This window comes from Alligator mississippiensis, chromosome 3 (assembly GCF_030867095.1).
Source record: "Alligator mississippiensis isolate rAllMis1 chromosome 3, rAllMis1, whole genome shotgun sequence".
Lineage (NCBI taxonomy): Eukaryota > Metazoa > Chordata > Crocodylia > Alligatoridae > Alligator > Alligator mississippiensis.
Window position 1 is genome coordinate 279,010,836 of NC_081826.1, and position 16,368 is coordinate 279,027,203.

The 16,368-nt window shown below is 42.9% G+C and overlaps 1 long non-coding RNA gene across 1 annotated transcript; it reads right to left on the reverse strand.

Moving 5' to 3' along the window:
- Positions 1 to 2,850: 2,850 nt before the first annotated feature.
- LOC109285274 (uncharacterized) lies at positions 2,851 to 15,060 on the reverse strand. The gene is made up of 3 exons (XR_002092965.2): positions 14,973 to 15,060; positions 9,161 to 9,372; positions 2,851 to 7,984 (listed from the first exon to the last, which is right to left on the reverse strand). It is a non-coding gene; the product is annotated as an uncharacterized LOC109285274 (long non-coding RNA).
- Between the last annotated feature and the right edge of the window lie 1,308 nt (positions 15,061 to 16,368).

Sequence of the window (16,368 nt, forward strand, 5' to 3'; positions counted from 1 at the left end):
TCAGGCTGAGGAAGCATCTGCAGTTGGTGTGTACTCTTCCTGGATGGAAGGAATAGTAAAGAAGTCAGAGGCTGGCATGCAGTGTTACCAGATTTGCCCATTATTTTGGGGTGTGCTCATCCATTAGGGATAGTTTCTAGGGTCTTGGTAATTCTGTCAATGTGCTGCTTGTGTTACTTGTGTTACTATACGGAGCTGTATCTCTCCCCTCTGCAAGCCCTCACCCCCAATGGAGCTATCTTGCAGGACTCAATTTTAATGGGACTGGGTTCCTCCAGTCACCAAATCAGTCATACACACACAAACACACACAAATTAACGTGACACGCCTGACCTGGCCGGGCTGATCAGCATGGACAGGCTGAGACCCTCATATGCCAAGAATTGGTTTATTAGAGCAACAATAAACTGCAGTCAGACACAAGCACACAGGTGAACAGAATCCCTCTAAATCTGGCTGGGTGTCCAGCTGACACCCTCATGGGCCAGCATTCAGTTCATAAGGGCACGTCTGACTCAAACTGGGTCAACCAGCCTGTACAAGCTGATCCCCTTATGTGTTTCAAACTCAGCACATCCCAATCTTTGGCCTCTTGATGAGCAGACCCCACAATATTTTTGGGCTTCACAGGGATCTTTAGCTTAGGTAAAAGAAGTGTTGCTGCAGAGCATGGGAGGAAAGAGAAGCAGAGAAGGAAAAATATACCCAATTACTACCCGTTTGACTATACAAGTTATTTATTGCTAAGCATATGAAATATATAATGGTACTAGTAGTAATAGATATGCAAAAGAAAAACAAACACAAACAATTATAGTACTACCCTGGTTTCACTAAGTATTTGGGGAAACTTAGCTCAAGCTTAACTGATACAGTTCAGGTTCAGAAGTTTGTGTCTAGAGAGAAACGAGAGAGAGAGTGCTGGGATCTCACCAGTCCAAGGTACTCAGGCTGCAGAGCTGACAGGCACAGTCCGTAGCACAATTCTTGAAGAGAGATGATCTGTTCTTCCAGTGTCCCAGGAACAACAGGGGATGGTGTCAGCACAGGAGTTTTCTTCTTCTTCTTCCTTCTGAAGCACCTCTCTCTTCTTTCTTCTTGAAGCACACACACTTTTTACAGATTTTTATACCTTCAGTTCAGCTGCTTCAAAGCATCCTTAATTGTGTAAATCATTGTCTTTTCTATTGACAAGGGGTTATCTGGTTTGGAACATCTCAAGAAACTGATAAATAATCAGGAAACTCTTCATATTAGGGAGTAACCAAATACTTGGGAGCCAGCTTGAAATTCCTATGGATGGCAGATATACTTATGGGATATCTCATGGTTTCTTCAGAAACAATAGACAGCTTGCAGCACCAGGATTTTGGATTTTTACTTGTTGTGCACAAGCCTCAGCTTAGCATGACTTTTCCAGATCTTACTATAGTCTTTTAACAGACTTAAAGCAATTATTGGGGTGTTCATAACCTTTTGTGGAGAGGACTCCCACCAGTCGTCTCGGGAAAAGTATGACAACACCTGTGATTAGGGCTCCAACGGGCTGGATGCTGCGATGAACCCTTAACCATTGTCCAAATGTTGCCCATACCCCCTCTGACTTGGTCTCTTGCCTCAGCATTCCCTAACCCGGCAACCGAGTTTTAGTCAATCAAGTTTCAATAGGCCTCCCATAGTGGGACCGGGGAATGTACAGCCCGAGATGCCTATTAAACTTAGAGGTGTGTGTGTGTCTGGCGGGGAAAAGTCCTTAGTAAATCCAGATTAGAACTGGTCTGATAAATGCTGAGCTGGGTGTGTGTGAACATTGGTTGATTAACATTTGGAGCACAGATTCCCCATCATGCAGTGCTCCCCTGCTTCTCTGGTCCCAGAATTCACTGCAGTCTCTGCTTCAGGCTTTCTGTTCTCCATCTCTCATGTAAATGAATGGTCATCTGGTTCCATCTCAGATGCAAATGAGACCTAGGGCAGTTGTTTCACTCTTGTCACCCTTATCTGGAGGGTCTTAGGTGTGTCTCTCACTGCATCTTAATCAGTTTCATTTATGTAGAGGAGGGGAGGGAGGTGGGGTGAGTCAGACAGACTGCATCCTGTGCCAGGGTTCCCAAGAACACACAGCTGAGACGTAACAGCAGGCAAAAAAGCCAGTCAGTGAAAATGTAAATTGAGGTATCAAGGGGTCAGAGACAGGCTGGGGCGGGGGGGCGGTGGTGGAAGGGGGATGTAGCAGGTAAAAGTGGAGAGGTACCTGAGGAGTCAGGTGTCTGGCAGGTTGTAGTGTGTCATAAATCCAATGTCTATATTGAGTCCATGAGTTTCTGTATCTAGGAGGTTGATGACATGAAGTTCATAGGCTCATCTGTGAAAAGTATTTTGTAAATTCAAACAAGCACTGAACCTCAATAACCTCATCACCAGAAGCAAACTTCCTACAGCCCAAAACACATTGAATGGAACCAGACCATGCCATGACAAGAAATGCAAAACCTGCCAACGTATCTCCAGTACCCCCACAGTTACTACACCCCACAAGAGAACCATCACCATTCCTGGATCTTACACTTGCACCTCCAGAAATGTTATATATCTCATCCAGTGCATCAAATGCTCTGATGGAAAGAAGAGAAACCAAACAACAACTGCGCACCAGAATGAATGCACACCAGAAATGTATTACAGATAAGAATACCCAACTAGCTGTGGGGACATGTTTCTCACAAGAAAACCACTCTCTCTCCAATCTCTTGATCCTGGCCCCTCAAAGGGAATTTACAAAGCACTTTTCACAGACCGGCCTATGAACTTCACTTAGATAATGGAATTCAACCAGGAGACTTCTATGATTGATTGATAAATACAATGAAAAGACAATATTTAATGGTTTCCAACATTAACTCTAAAGCAATTTATGTTCCAGAAGGTACAGACCCTTCCAGCCAGAGGAGAATCCCTTCTGGATCAGCTTGTAACAGAGACATATTTGAAAACATAAAAAGAATTGGGAATCTTGAGTAAGGGGTAACTATAATACTCCTTAGTATAATACAGAAATATATGATTCCATGATTGACTAATAAATACAATGTAGATATATGAATAAAGTTACAGGTGGATATAGTATCCTTTGGTGGAGAGCCCAGAAGATGCCCTAGTAAATCATTCATATTCATATTTACTCCATGTTCTCTTTTTTTCCTTATGGCCAGGAGAAGTTGCCCACAGTTATTTCACCTTTGGTTTTCATTCCTTGTAAGCATAAACAAAGAATTCACCTGCTATTGCCCAATTAGATCCCCTCAGCAATCTAAGGCCTGCAGGCTGAATGCAGCTCAGATCCAGGGGGTATCAGTGGCATTTTGACAGGGGAGTTTCACCTGTACAGCAGCCAAGTGACAGGGAAGAGTGGCAGCAGCACTGCCAGGCAGGGAGAAGCAGTAACCATGGCTCCTACTCCAGAAGTGGTTGTGCAAGCTGGGTTAGAAGCTAAGCTCTGATAAAGCAGCTCCTGGCTGCAAAAACCTTACTGGCCCCTGCACACATTGCAGATGGGAAGAAGTACTATAAGAACCTTGTAGCAGGAGAGGTCCCAGCAGTGAGAAGCACTACAGCCAGGCAGCAAGTCATCTTCTCCACTGACAGGGCATCCAGGGGTAGCAGTTGAGTAAGACGGGGAAACTGGAAGTAAAAGAACTCTATACAAGGACTGAGAGACCTGCATCATGTCTGGAGAAGGGGGCAGTGGCAGGTAGTCACATGGGGTAAATATTCAATAAACTGAACACTATAATATAATGGAAAATACCATGTTATATTGGCTCTGGTATAATACTGATTTACTTTCTGTTGTGGATGAGTGATAGATTCCTTGTCTGCCATGTGGGAAACCAGGGTTTAATTCCTAGATGTGCATATAACTACAGCCACAGAGGCATCAAACATCCAGACTCAGTCTGTCTCAGTGGTCTAAAGGGGGATGAAAGATCTGGGCAACCTTTACTCTTCCATACTCCTGCCTAGGTGTATGTATCAAAGGTCTTGGTGACCTCTCACACATATACCATGATAGAAGGATTGATGATTGCCTACTACTGTTACTAATTTCATTTTTCACTTTCAGCAAAAACTGAATGTGCAAAACTTCGCAAAAACTAGCAAAAGCCCTCTCTATACTACCCAGTTTTGGTTTTGGGCATATTTCCCCAATACCAGGTGATGGTCCCATGTATGTTTAAAGTAAAAAAAAAAAAGCAAAATCTAATGAAAAAATGAGTTCACAAATGCCTGTATATCTTTAAAGAGGAGAAAAACCAAGCCAAATACATCTTCAGAAATAAGCTGACCCCCTCATTATTCACACTCCTGTGGCTTAGCCTCATGCTTTATGTCCCTATTTTTCACTCTACAGTTTTGTAGAAGACAAGTACTTTCATTACCATAGCAACCCCAGAAACATGTGGTACTGTATGTGTGCAGTGTCTTTTAAGAAAGTACACAGCACCATGGGAACCATGCTGTTGACTCCTGTGGAGACAGCAAATAGTAGCAATGGAAGCAATTCAAATACATCATTCAAACAAATGATAAAAGTTTCACACCAGTGATGTAAGACAAAGACAGGGGCTTTTGCATTACTGTAGGGCCTTCCAATATTTCCTATTATTGCTACGAGACTGAAAGCTGCCTACCCTACCTCCTCATCAGGGGCTGGAACACTATGCTCCCTCTGCAGCACAGCCTTTCATCTTTAACCTACAGTTATCCATGCAGAAAGTAATAGTATTTTTATATAATATTTTAAAAAGATAAATGTTCATAGTTAGTAGTCTCCTGTGTTTGAAAATATGCTTGTTAACTTCTGTTAGATACAGCCAGTTTCAGAGCAGACAATACATATGGCTAATTGTTTTCTATATCTTTCCTACCCATCAGCTTCATTGCAGTGAAGCTGAATGGAGCAAGTACCACAGCAGTCTGTTTGCTCAAGTAATCCATTTATTTTAATGTGTTCAAGGTATTTTTCAGATGTTTTTGCTTAGGTTGAAGACATGATTCTCTTGAATTTTTCTTCAGTACTTTATCTCCTTTTATGATTAGAGTTATTCTTCTGCTTTGTTCTATGCTATAAGAGAGAGATTTTCATAGATGCCATAAGTAAAGAGCCAATATTCTAGTGTGAATTATTGAATCCTAGGGCATGTCTACACTGCAGCCACACCCCTGTGACTGCCATATAGTGTAAACGTACAAAGTTTTAAACTTGGAGCTCAGGTAATATCAGGGAGCATGTGCAGTATAGGCTTGTTTGAGATCTCCTGGGGCTGTCTACACACATGCTCAGGGATAGGAGTGGGGAGGCATTTTAATTAAACCAGTTGCTGGACAGCCACTCTAATTAAAACTGCTCACCATCGTGTGTATTAAGCCCCTGCACATTTTTAAATGGCTGCAGGATGCTTTATCTAAAGCTCATTCGATGCTATTTAGATAAAGCATCCCCTCAGCCATTTTAAACTCATGGGGGCTTAATACACATGACAGTGAGGCAACCCTGGAGCATTGTAATTAGAACGCAGAACAGATTTGGTTAATCAAGTCTGCTCCAATACATTCTAATTAGTTCACAGATGAGCACATGTAAACAAACTAGTCTTAGCTATGTAGTGTTCTTTATAGCAATATCTCAACACCTCACGGTCATGACTGAATTAGCCTCGCAACTCCCCTGTGAGACAAGGATGTATTATTCACTTTTGACAGACAGTTGATTAAGCAGCTCATCTCCGGTGGCATAGGAATTCTGATTTGTAGGTTTCTCTTGCTCCAGTCTAATGCTCTATCCACTAAACTGTCTCCAGTCCCTTCCAATCATTTTTATTTTGCCTTATAGTATCCTTAGATGAATGTTGAAGATGCCATGTAGTAACAGAAGAGATGGATAGAGTGGGTAATCCCTGTACCCTTAGATAAAATGAGTGTCACCATATGGAAATATCTTCCATTAGATGCCTTTGTCAGGTGATGCACAGCATTATCACCAAACTCAACCCACTAAGTATGTGTGAGGATTTTACTTAATTCTACCACAGTTGGAAAAAGCCAGGTGACTCCAATATAGCTGTAAAGTGCTTTGGTAGTGCTGCTATGTGAATGGGAAGACATGATGTCACTGAAACTGAACTTTCATATATCAACTTCTCTACCAGAAATATTGGCAAACTACAATACATAAGTATGAAAGTCCACTCTTCTTAATGGTAAAATATTCAACAATAAAAGACCGAGTTTTCACCAGAATAACTGATCAAAATTTAGCACAGATATTAAATTCACTACAGCAGGTATAAGCCATGCAACAGCTACGCAACAAAAGAAAAGAAAACACCAGATTCTTTACTACGGCATGTATCACCTCCCAGGTGATGGTTTTGTATTTAGATTTCTGTGATAAAATTACTGCCTGGTTGGAGCATGTCTCTGGAAGTGGAGAACCCCGACTTTCCCAGTGTCCAGAGATCCCAAGGGCGCGTCTCTGGAAGCGGGGAAGCCAGGCGGTGCAGGGAATTCCTATGGCATGGAGGACCAAGGCCCTCAGGCCCCAAGAGCATCTACCTGGGATGGCTGGAGAGTGAGGAAAGGTCCTGGCTGCCCATGCTCTCCTGACATAAAACAACTACCCTTCTGCTGCAATAAAGTGACACAAGTTATTACAATCTTTTGCCATGACCAATTTGTGGCACAGCAAAGGGTATATATGTTTATTTGCTTTCACTTTGTGTTGCCATAAAAGCTTTTATGGCAGCACAAAGGTGATAAAAGGTAACATCTGTTTCCATCCTTAGATTGCTGAAGAGCTGTTATCTGACAGTGAAGATGCTAGTGGGTGAATTCTTTGTATATGCTTACAAGGAATGAAAACCAAAGGAGAAATGTGAATATATCACAATCTGTTGACAAAATGAAGCATTTCTCTTCCTGAAAAAGAAGTCTAAAAGTCTAGTGATGTATTCATGCAGCTGAAAAATAACAGGTCCCCTATAAACCAGAATATTAACTCAGTTGCACATCCTGAATCTGAAAATACTTTCTAAGAGACTTTTACAAACAATGGACGTTGTCGTAGCAGGGTGAAAATGTGGTTCCAATAAAGGAATTTACTTCAAAGACCTAGTAATTTGGCCCCAAAAGAACAGTTTCCTTCCTGTTAGATTTTTTAAAAATAAATGACTTAAATTACATCATTCTAATTCCTGCCTTATCACCTGGTGTTCGGAGAGACCTTTTGAACCATGTAGCACAGAAATGTAACACTGCAGCATCACAGTAGCTTGTAAATAAATCTTCTGTCTATTATTGAATCTTTCTAGGCTCCTGAAGGTAGATTAGGGAGTGTCCATCCTCAGGGAGCTGCCTGCATTGAGAGTGAGACATGGGATATGAACCCTGCAGGGTCACTTTGAGGACAAATACAATACCAGCATACTGGAACCAACACTGTAACTATGATTCTCATGGATTAAACTTCAAATAAGCCCTGCCCCTGTGTTCAATTATTGTTGACTGGAACCGGCTACAACTTGTTCTCACATCTGAAAGAGAACAAGATCTCATTTTATTGGAGCTGGAGCCTGCTGGGTAACTTAGTTTGGGAATTTCTCTTTTTTCTTAGTCAACAAATGCAGATCATTAAAATAGTTAAGCATATAGTACCCATCATCCCCATAGAACAAACTACAAAAGAAGCATTTCAAAATGGGGGGAAACAGCAGCAGCATAAATGAGGGGGATGACTGAGGTATTAGTCCTGGTTCATCTTTGAGGGGGATGAAAAAATAGCGGTAGCTGGCCGTGCCACCACTGCTCAGGGCATGGAGCCGTCTTGTTACACTTCTGGGAAACAGCACACAACAGGAAAGCAGGAAGCTCAAAATGGTTTGTCATCAGGTGTAGCATTTCTGAGGTACTTGTCAACAGTTCACCCTGGAAGGAAGAGTAGCACTATGACCAAGAAGGCAGCTAAATGTAAGTGAGGGGAAAAAATTAGAGGCAGCATATTCCAACAAAAAAGATCAAACTGTCCGGGCAGTGTATGTAGCACCGGGGTATGGCATTCTTGCACGTGCTATTGCTCTCAGACCTCTGTGAATCTGAGTGCCACCACACAAACAGAGACAGGTGGGGGACTATAGGATATGGTTCTTGTTTTCATTCAGGCAAGCATTTTACACTTCAAATTACAACCACTTTAAAGAGTCACCGCACCACCAGAATTGTGTGACTTGGCCATAATGTGATTGAGTTTTGGACTGGGCTCAGGAGGGTGTGTTATAGAAGATCCAGCAGGGCTTGTTGCAGTGCCTGTTATGCAGTCTGCTTTACACTTTCTATTATAAAATTATAAGAACTTCTTTTCATTTGCTTGTAACTTTTCCAAACTATAACTGTCTGGCTTGGAATTTTCTGGATGTTTGTTTAGGAAGAATTGTAGGAAGGAGAAATGTTTGTCCAAAATGGTTTAGTTGTTACAAGAACGAGGAAGGGGAGAATATACTTTCTTCATTTTAAAATATTCCGATGTCCGGTTCTTTGCATACCTCTAGTATTGTCTAGATCCCAGCCTCATAACGTGACATTTGTTAGAGGGCTGCCCCTGCATCAAGGATGTGCCTTTTATTGTCTCCTGAAAAAGTGGTGAAACCCTATGAAAATTAAGGTTGCATAGGCCATTTCTGGCATATCCAAATTTTTCAGTGCTTGATTTTTTTTTTTAGTAATGTCTTTTTAACGTAACTTTTGTGTGAAATATAAACACACACATTTTACTTGTATTTTTATGTGTAATATACACATACCTACATAAGGATCATTTATATAGTTATTTGTAACTGTTGGTTTGTCAAACCTCATATTATTTAACCCCTCAGTTTTCTGAATGGCAACTTTTTTTAGTAACTTGTAACTGTTGGTATTACATAACAAACAGTTCTCTTTTTAAGCTTGATTTAATACAACATTGCTCTGCCCTTAGGTTTGAAAAGAGTACTGTACTTTGAAACAGTCAGTAATGTGCACTCTTCTGTTTTTAATCTTTACTGAATGCAGTACTGAATCTCTGCTCAGAAGTTCAATATACTAACTGGTAACTGTTTCACCTACCCCAAGGGTTTCAGCTATCCAGACTGCTCTTCAGCAGGCCCTTTCCAGGGGGTTTGGATAACAAAAGATGTACTGTATATGAGACTACTGAATGCAACTGCATATTACTTTCTCTTCTGCTGAATTTTAGAAGAAGTCATCTGGAAACCAAGAGTTCAATAGTGGACCAGGTCCTTAGTAGCCTGGATTTCCATGCAACGCGTATGTCATACCTGAGAACAAATGGAAGCATAGAGTCAATGGAACTTGTTAAGAACTTCCTAAGGAAACTGTTCTGTCATAAAATCCTAACATGTTGAAATTTTTTGTGGCAATATGTTGCCTTTGATCAAACTTTAATCAGGATTTTAAGGCACCGAGCCCACAACTAGTCTACAAACCTTCTGGCTAGGGACAGAAGTTACCCATAAACCGGTTTAAGTAATCAGGAACTAGTTAAAATCTGTAACAGAACAGAAGTTCAGTGCACATAAACCAGTTTCAAAATGGCTGAAACTGGTTCAGGATAACCCAGTTGAATGTAGTATCAGCTGAAACTGATTTAGGTCAAATGGGTTTATGAAACTTCTGTCCCAGATCCCTTCCTGGTTCAAGTGAAATCATAGTCCCCCCCGCATCCCAACCTGCTTTGTGGCCCTGGACTGGACTGTGCTGTCTGCTCCAGAGAGCAGGACTGGCCCTGCTCCTTTGCTCTCCACCTGCAGCAGTGAAGGCTGGCTCACTGGCCCCCCAAGCAAACGCCACATTGCTATTCCTTGAGACTCTTGTTGTTTTACAGGCAGTAAGGATTTTTTTTTTTTAATTCCTTTTCTGTAAAGTGCTCTCACTTAAAAAAAAATGCCCGTTTCCAGAGCAGCCTAAGAGTGTTTTAAAATGCAGACAGATGAAGTTTATGATAATAAGAGGTAGAGTTAATGCTGTGTCAGCCATTGTTCCCTTCAGTTACATCCTTAACATCACTAACCCTCTCCTCCCCTACAGAAGTAACAAGCAATGAAGTGATTAATTAAGAGGGATTAGGAGGATTACATTAGTTAAAATATGTAAAGTGCCCGAGATGAAAAGGATCTACAGAAGTGCTAGGCAGATGTAGTGCTATTAGTAGTTAACTGGAATGTACAAATATATAAAACACTAAGTAAATATATAGCAAGTGTTTGGCAAATATAGCCCTAAGGCTCACTGAAACATCTGGCTCATGTAAAGCTTTAAGATGCTTTGTGTGGGGAAATGGATTTATAGAAACACCTAACTTTTTTTTACCTGTGATGCACAACTATAGTTGTGGAAAACATGGACAAAATATTTTCAACCAAAATATTATTATGCAGACAATGATACATTTAGAACAGATATGCCCTTATTTTGTTAGTCATTGACATTTTTTTAAACCAGGACAAGGATGCGATTCAGTCTTGGTTAGAGAAATCTTCGAATATAATTTGTAAATCAGAAACATTTGTTACTGGATCAGAGGCTTTGGTATGGAGTCTTTTCCAAAGGTCTCTAGCTGTATCTATCTATCTATCTATCTATCTATCTATCTATCTATCTATCTATCTATCTATCTATCTATCCATCCATAAAAAAGCAACAGAATTCCAAACCTGTTTTACCCATATGGTTGCTAATATAAAACCAGTGTTGATGTGGTTTCATTCCTGTTAGCTGTAGAATTCTTCTAGCAGCAATCCCACTGGCCACAATTCTGAACATTTTTGGCAGAAGTCAAGAGGATCAGAAGTCTCCTTGCACACCCCTCTAATCCTGCTTTGTTCTACTAAAGCCTGTTTTCTGCCAGCCCATATGTGCAAGCAGGCTGACTTGGCTTACCACAGAGGGGATTGTATATGAAAACTCCAAGCTCCTGACCGGAGCAAGAGGGAAGTACTGGATTTCATCAGCTTGTGGGAAGAGATAGAGTTCAAGCTTCAGAGTAACCATGGGCTTTTATGAGCAGATAGGGAAGGGCATGCAGGCCAGCAAGGATGAGAAACAGTGCTGGGGAGAAGCAATGCTGGGCCAAGGACAGGGATCTCAGTCTTGAGATGTATCAGAGAAGAACCCTGTGGAACAGAGTATCTGGAGCTGCTACAGAGATTTATGCTTAGGAGGGAAACTTCAAGCTCCACAGGAAGAGGATGAAGACAAGGAGGAATAAGATACAAAGGCACCAACCTGCCTGAGACAATTAGCTGCTGTTTGCAGCATGGGACAACTAAAGCCATGTCCTGTCCAAGGTGCATTGAGAACTCGGAAGGCAGCTCTGGCATGACTGCAGTTTTTCTTTCTTTTTCAGTGTGCTTATCCTTCCCCAGCAGGCCCCTTCACAACCCAGCATGCTTTTCCACTGGTGCTGAAGCAAAGGAATGCTGCATTGTCAGTGATGGCTTATTTAGCAGAGTCCCTCTGCGTGGTTAAAATAGAGTTTTAAGCTAGTGAAAGACACTCAAAAAACCTGAGCTTGTTTGATTCAATCTTTGCAGGTTAATCTAAACTGGCTAGGCTGAACCAGTTTGTAACTGTGAAGACATCCCCTCTGGACTGAAGAAATGCAGGCACATGCCTACGGTGGCTCAGGCTAGAAGCCAGCGGGCACGAGAGCAGCCATCCCTTTCCTTCCACAGTGCTGAGCTGGGGGGGAGCATGGGCAGGCCCCAGCAGGACTCTCTGATTAGGGAGGGGTTCCCCTCTACACCAGCCCAGCAGGGAGTTGATAATGTAGTGTTTGTCACCCCTAACTAGTGTTTATCAGCCCATTAAGAAAACAAAAGCCTCGCTCATTAGTTCAAGCTCTTCTTAACCAACTTTTTCCAAGGAAGGAATGGAGGGACATTACCAGCTATCTGTTGCTTAGCTCCAAAGAGCCCTAAGCCACTGTCCTTTGTCCCATCTCCCACAGCATGGATGTAGTCAGCATGTGGTATGCTAGCTAATGCTGAGAGGTGTCTGTGTAAGGCAGAGGGGAGGGGGAATCCCTGCTGAAGCAGGGAGTGGTGAAGGAAGGTGGGGAGCAAAAGGAAGCCAGGAAGATGCTGTGGTACCTGCAGTCTTGGCTGAAGCTGCAGCCAGGGAGCAGAGGGGAGGGGCCAGCCCTGCTGGGCTGGAGCAGAGGGCAGAGCCCCGGCAAGAGTTGCAAAACATCTAGGATGCTGGAGGATTCTGATTTAACTTAAACCAGGAAGGGGTCTGGGCTCCAGCTGGGGAGCGAAGGGGCAGGGTCAGTCCTGCTCTCTGGGGGTACGTGCCCCGCTACGTGTTGCCTCTGACTGTGTCTGTAGTTTCCTGAGCAGGGTTTACCACCCTGTTTCAGACAGGTAGCTGCTTTTCTTTTTTTTCCCCTGGAAAGGACATATAAACATTGTGAGTTGTGAACCACCCGTATCCTGGGGCTTTGTTTGTGCCCCGATGAAGTATACGAGGAAAGGAAGGGCAAGTTACTCTTCTCTGGGGCTCCAGTTTGTTTCTGACAAGTTAAGCTCTGCTGCTTGCCTGGCCTTGCATCCTTGGGGAGAATCTTGTTCATCTGCACACAGATGTCCTGTGATCCTCCAGGACAGACTCCAGAATGTGCTATCCCAGGACCTGCCTGAGCCTTTTCTTCAGGTTCCCAATTTGTTTTTTCCACCACAGTGGGACACATTTATGTGCTGCTGTGCTAACAATTATAGGCCCCATCACTGCTAACATGAGGACTGTGAAGTAGCTGAGGCATTGTCTGGCCACCTGCAACATTGCTTTCTCTGGGAACTGCTCATCCTCATTAGTGAGACAGCAGCCAAAACCACTATAGCCTGCAATGATTTTTTGCAATCTTTTATTTCCTGGCCCATACAGCTTTACCCTGTCAGGCCTCTTCCCTGGTTTCCTCCCTTTAACATAGAGGAATATTATTGCTCCATTCAACATAGCAAGCTCATCCTAGACATTCTGCCCATCACAGCTGCCAAGCAAAAAAAATCTAAGGAGTTTTTACAATTTCCCTTTTAGGTGCTACTGTAAACCTTCCTGTCTGTCTCATCAATGCCTTCAGCCAGAACATCATTTCCAGGTATGCCCTCAGCAAAAGGGGTAGGTTTGACACTGATGAGGAGGCAAAAGAGATGTTTTAGGAAAGGCATATTCATAGAGCTGCTGAAACACAGGACTGTGATTGGAAAGTAGTGGATCAAGAGGACACTCCAAGATCTGGACTAGAAAGACAATATTGTTAAAAGAGAGGTATGAGGATAAAGCAATGCACAAGGACATTATGAAACTACTGAAGCAACAGATGGAGATGCTGCTGAAAATAGTTAACCATCAGGTTCAATGCATCATTCCCCTCACTGATTTCACACAGCAGAAAATACCTTCTCTGAGAAACCTACTTTGCCACACAATAGATAGATAATGCCACTGTCCTCAGGAAACTATGGCATCCTGTATACAAGCCTTTAGGCCATGCATTAAGTGCCTTGCAATAACTTAGCTTCTTTCCTCAGGACTTTGCCTCTCCTAGTGTGAATGGTGGTAATTCAATGACTTTTTCCCACTCAGGCTGTTTGATTTTGTCTGTTTGGTTGTCAGAGCATGTGTTTGGTCTTTCTGTTCTCACTGCATTGAAGCACTGCATCACTGATTTTTGTTACCTCAAACATAACCTTTATTGTTGCACACTGCAATTTATTCTGAGTGCTCAGAAACACCTTGCTGCCTTCATAAGGAGACACATGATCACAAGCCACATCCCCAGTCAGGGGAGGTTGCCTTTAAAAGAAAGGCCTGGCACAACTCAGAGATCACTGTTATGGCATCCTTCAGATGAACAATATCACAATTATTTTTACCTGTATGCAGGTCACTGGCAGTGTCAGGGGGCTGTGGGTTGGGAGTGAGGGGCACCAACAGGGACAGGGAAGGGGCTGATGATCGGGAGTGAGAGGCACCATCATAGCCAAGAGGGGCAGGGTACTGCAGGTTGGGGGTGAGGGGCACTGGCAGGACTGGGGTAAGTGGGTCGGAAATGAGGGGTAGCAGCAAGGCTGGTGGGGGCTACCTCTTGGCAGTGAAGGGCAACAGAATGAGCAGGGGCAGGGCATCGTCATGTCACTGCCCCCACACTATCATATCCCCCCCCATCCCCCACCCCCATGTGACAGGTGTCCTCTTTTTTAGACCTGGAAATATGGTGACCCTAGTCTGTCTTGTCAGTGCATGGCTCAATGAGCCAAGGGAACAAAAAGTAGGTTGGGTACCCTAGTATGATGATTGGCATTTCAGTACCTCCAACATGGGAAAGTTGAAAGACAATGCTTCTGCTTGCAGCTTCTTGATTAGGCATGTAAGCCTGAAGAGGTGAGTATCATGCTCCTTCTCAGACCAGCCAACAGTAATATATTTGACAAGCTCTGATGTGCTCAAAGGTTAGGTGCCAATGAGTCAAAATCTCAATATGAGGCCAATCTGTATATTCCCCCCCACACCCTAATTTGGGAATGTTATCACCTGAACCCCTTCTGTTTCCTCCATGTTGCTTACAAGGCAACCCTCTGCAGGAGGAAACACTTTAATTGCTCTGTGCATCTCAAAAACAACAGCTCCAACTGTGGACTTCCTGACCCAGAATTGATTTCCCACAGACTGGTTACAATCCAGTTTCACAGTGCAATTCTCCCACACTTCTCAGCCAGCAGAGCTGGTTACATCTGGGCAGCAGAGAGCTGGAGGAGCTTAGCACACAACTGTTGCTTTAATCATCTGAAAGTTTTGTGACAACTTGGGGGTCCCCCACTGCCTCCTGCCTCCCCCCACTCCCAGGGCATTTACTTACTTGTGGCTGCCGATGCTATGTCCTAGGGGAGCAGGGAGGGAAGGGTTAGGCTGCCTGCCCAGCTCGAGCTGCTGCTCTTCTGACCCAGGGAGTAGCAGTGGTGGCTGCAGCTGGGCAGGCAGTTTAACCCTTCCCTGCCTGCTCCCTGGGACAGAGTGCTGGTAGCCGCAAGTAAATGGGAGAGAAGAGTGGCAGGGCAGTGAGCAAAAAGCTAAGGAGCTGAGGAGGATGGAGGAGGGGGCAGCGTGGGCTGGGGTGTTTACACTAAAGTGTGTGGCTACTCCTTAGTGTAACATGGCCTGGGTAACACAGATCAGAAATAATCCTGCAGTGGACTAACATACCTTTGAGCTGCATAACAAGCACTTAAAACCAGCTTCAGGTGTTAATGTGCAGACAATCCAAGGTTTTAAGAGCTCCAGGAGCTGCCCAAAATTACTGTGTAAGAAGGCCCTAGGATTCCAGCACTTAAGAAGGTAGCAATAGGCTCCCAGCTAGGTTAGTATGATGTCCAGCAAAATCCTTCAGCCAATTTGGACTTTTAATCTAAATTACAGCGACTTCCAGTTTTCTCTCAAAACAACAAGAAGAAAACGGAGTAACACCAAAATGAATCAATTTGCACAGTACAAAGATCTCTTTTTACACGCTGTGTTCACCCACTCTTCAGTCTTGGATTCAATCTCTCTCTTTAACTCTGTAAGTTTTATATAACAATTAAACTCTGCATCTAAAATGTTCTGATTCTTAAAGGCTGTAGATTGTCCTGTAGATTGTACAGATTGCTCCTGTTTCTCTTTAAATGAAAACATCGAAAAAGCTATTTAAAAAGGTAGGTTTTACCTCTGTTCTTGAAGCTCTGTACACCATGGTCAAGCCCTTTGTTTTACTTTCATTCTGGAAGGTGATACACATGCCAGCTCTAGCAACAGACAGGTCCATATTTTAACTAAAAAATAATAAGAAATAATAGGTTTGATTTTCTGAACCAATTTTGACCTAATGTTTGTGATGTAAAAGCTTTTTTTGATCTCATGTGGAGAAGTAAACTTCATTCCATCCAGAGAGGATGATACAAAATTCATGAGAAATAGTTGCATCTTTTTTTCATGCATTTATTAGAAAAGATTTACAGATCTTTTGAGAAAGAGGTCACCAAAGAAACATCAGGTTTGGGATCATTTCCCTAATCTTAGGAACACTATTTGGCAGGGAGGATGATTAATGCTTTGGCTTTTTATTTATTTCCAGTTATTAATGGCTTTTCCAGTTCGTCTTTCAGGCTTTATTTTATTTTATTTTTTTAAAAAGCTCAGCATGCCATCAGCCCCTGGGGGAGCTTGAGGCTGCTCTGCACATCAAGAGGCAGCCGTTCCCTTGGAGCTGGAGCACTCTT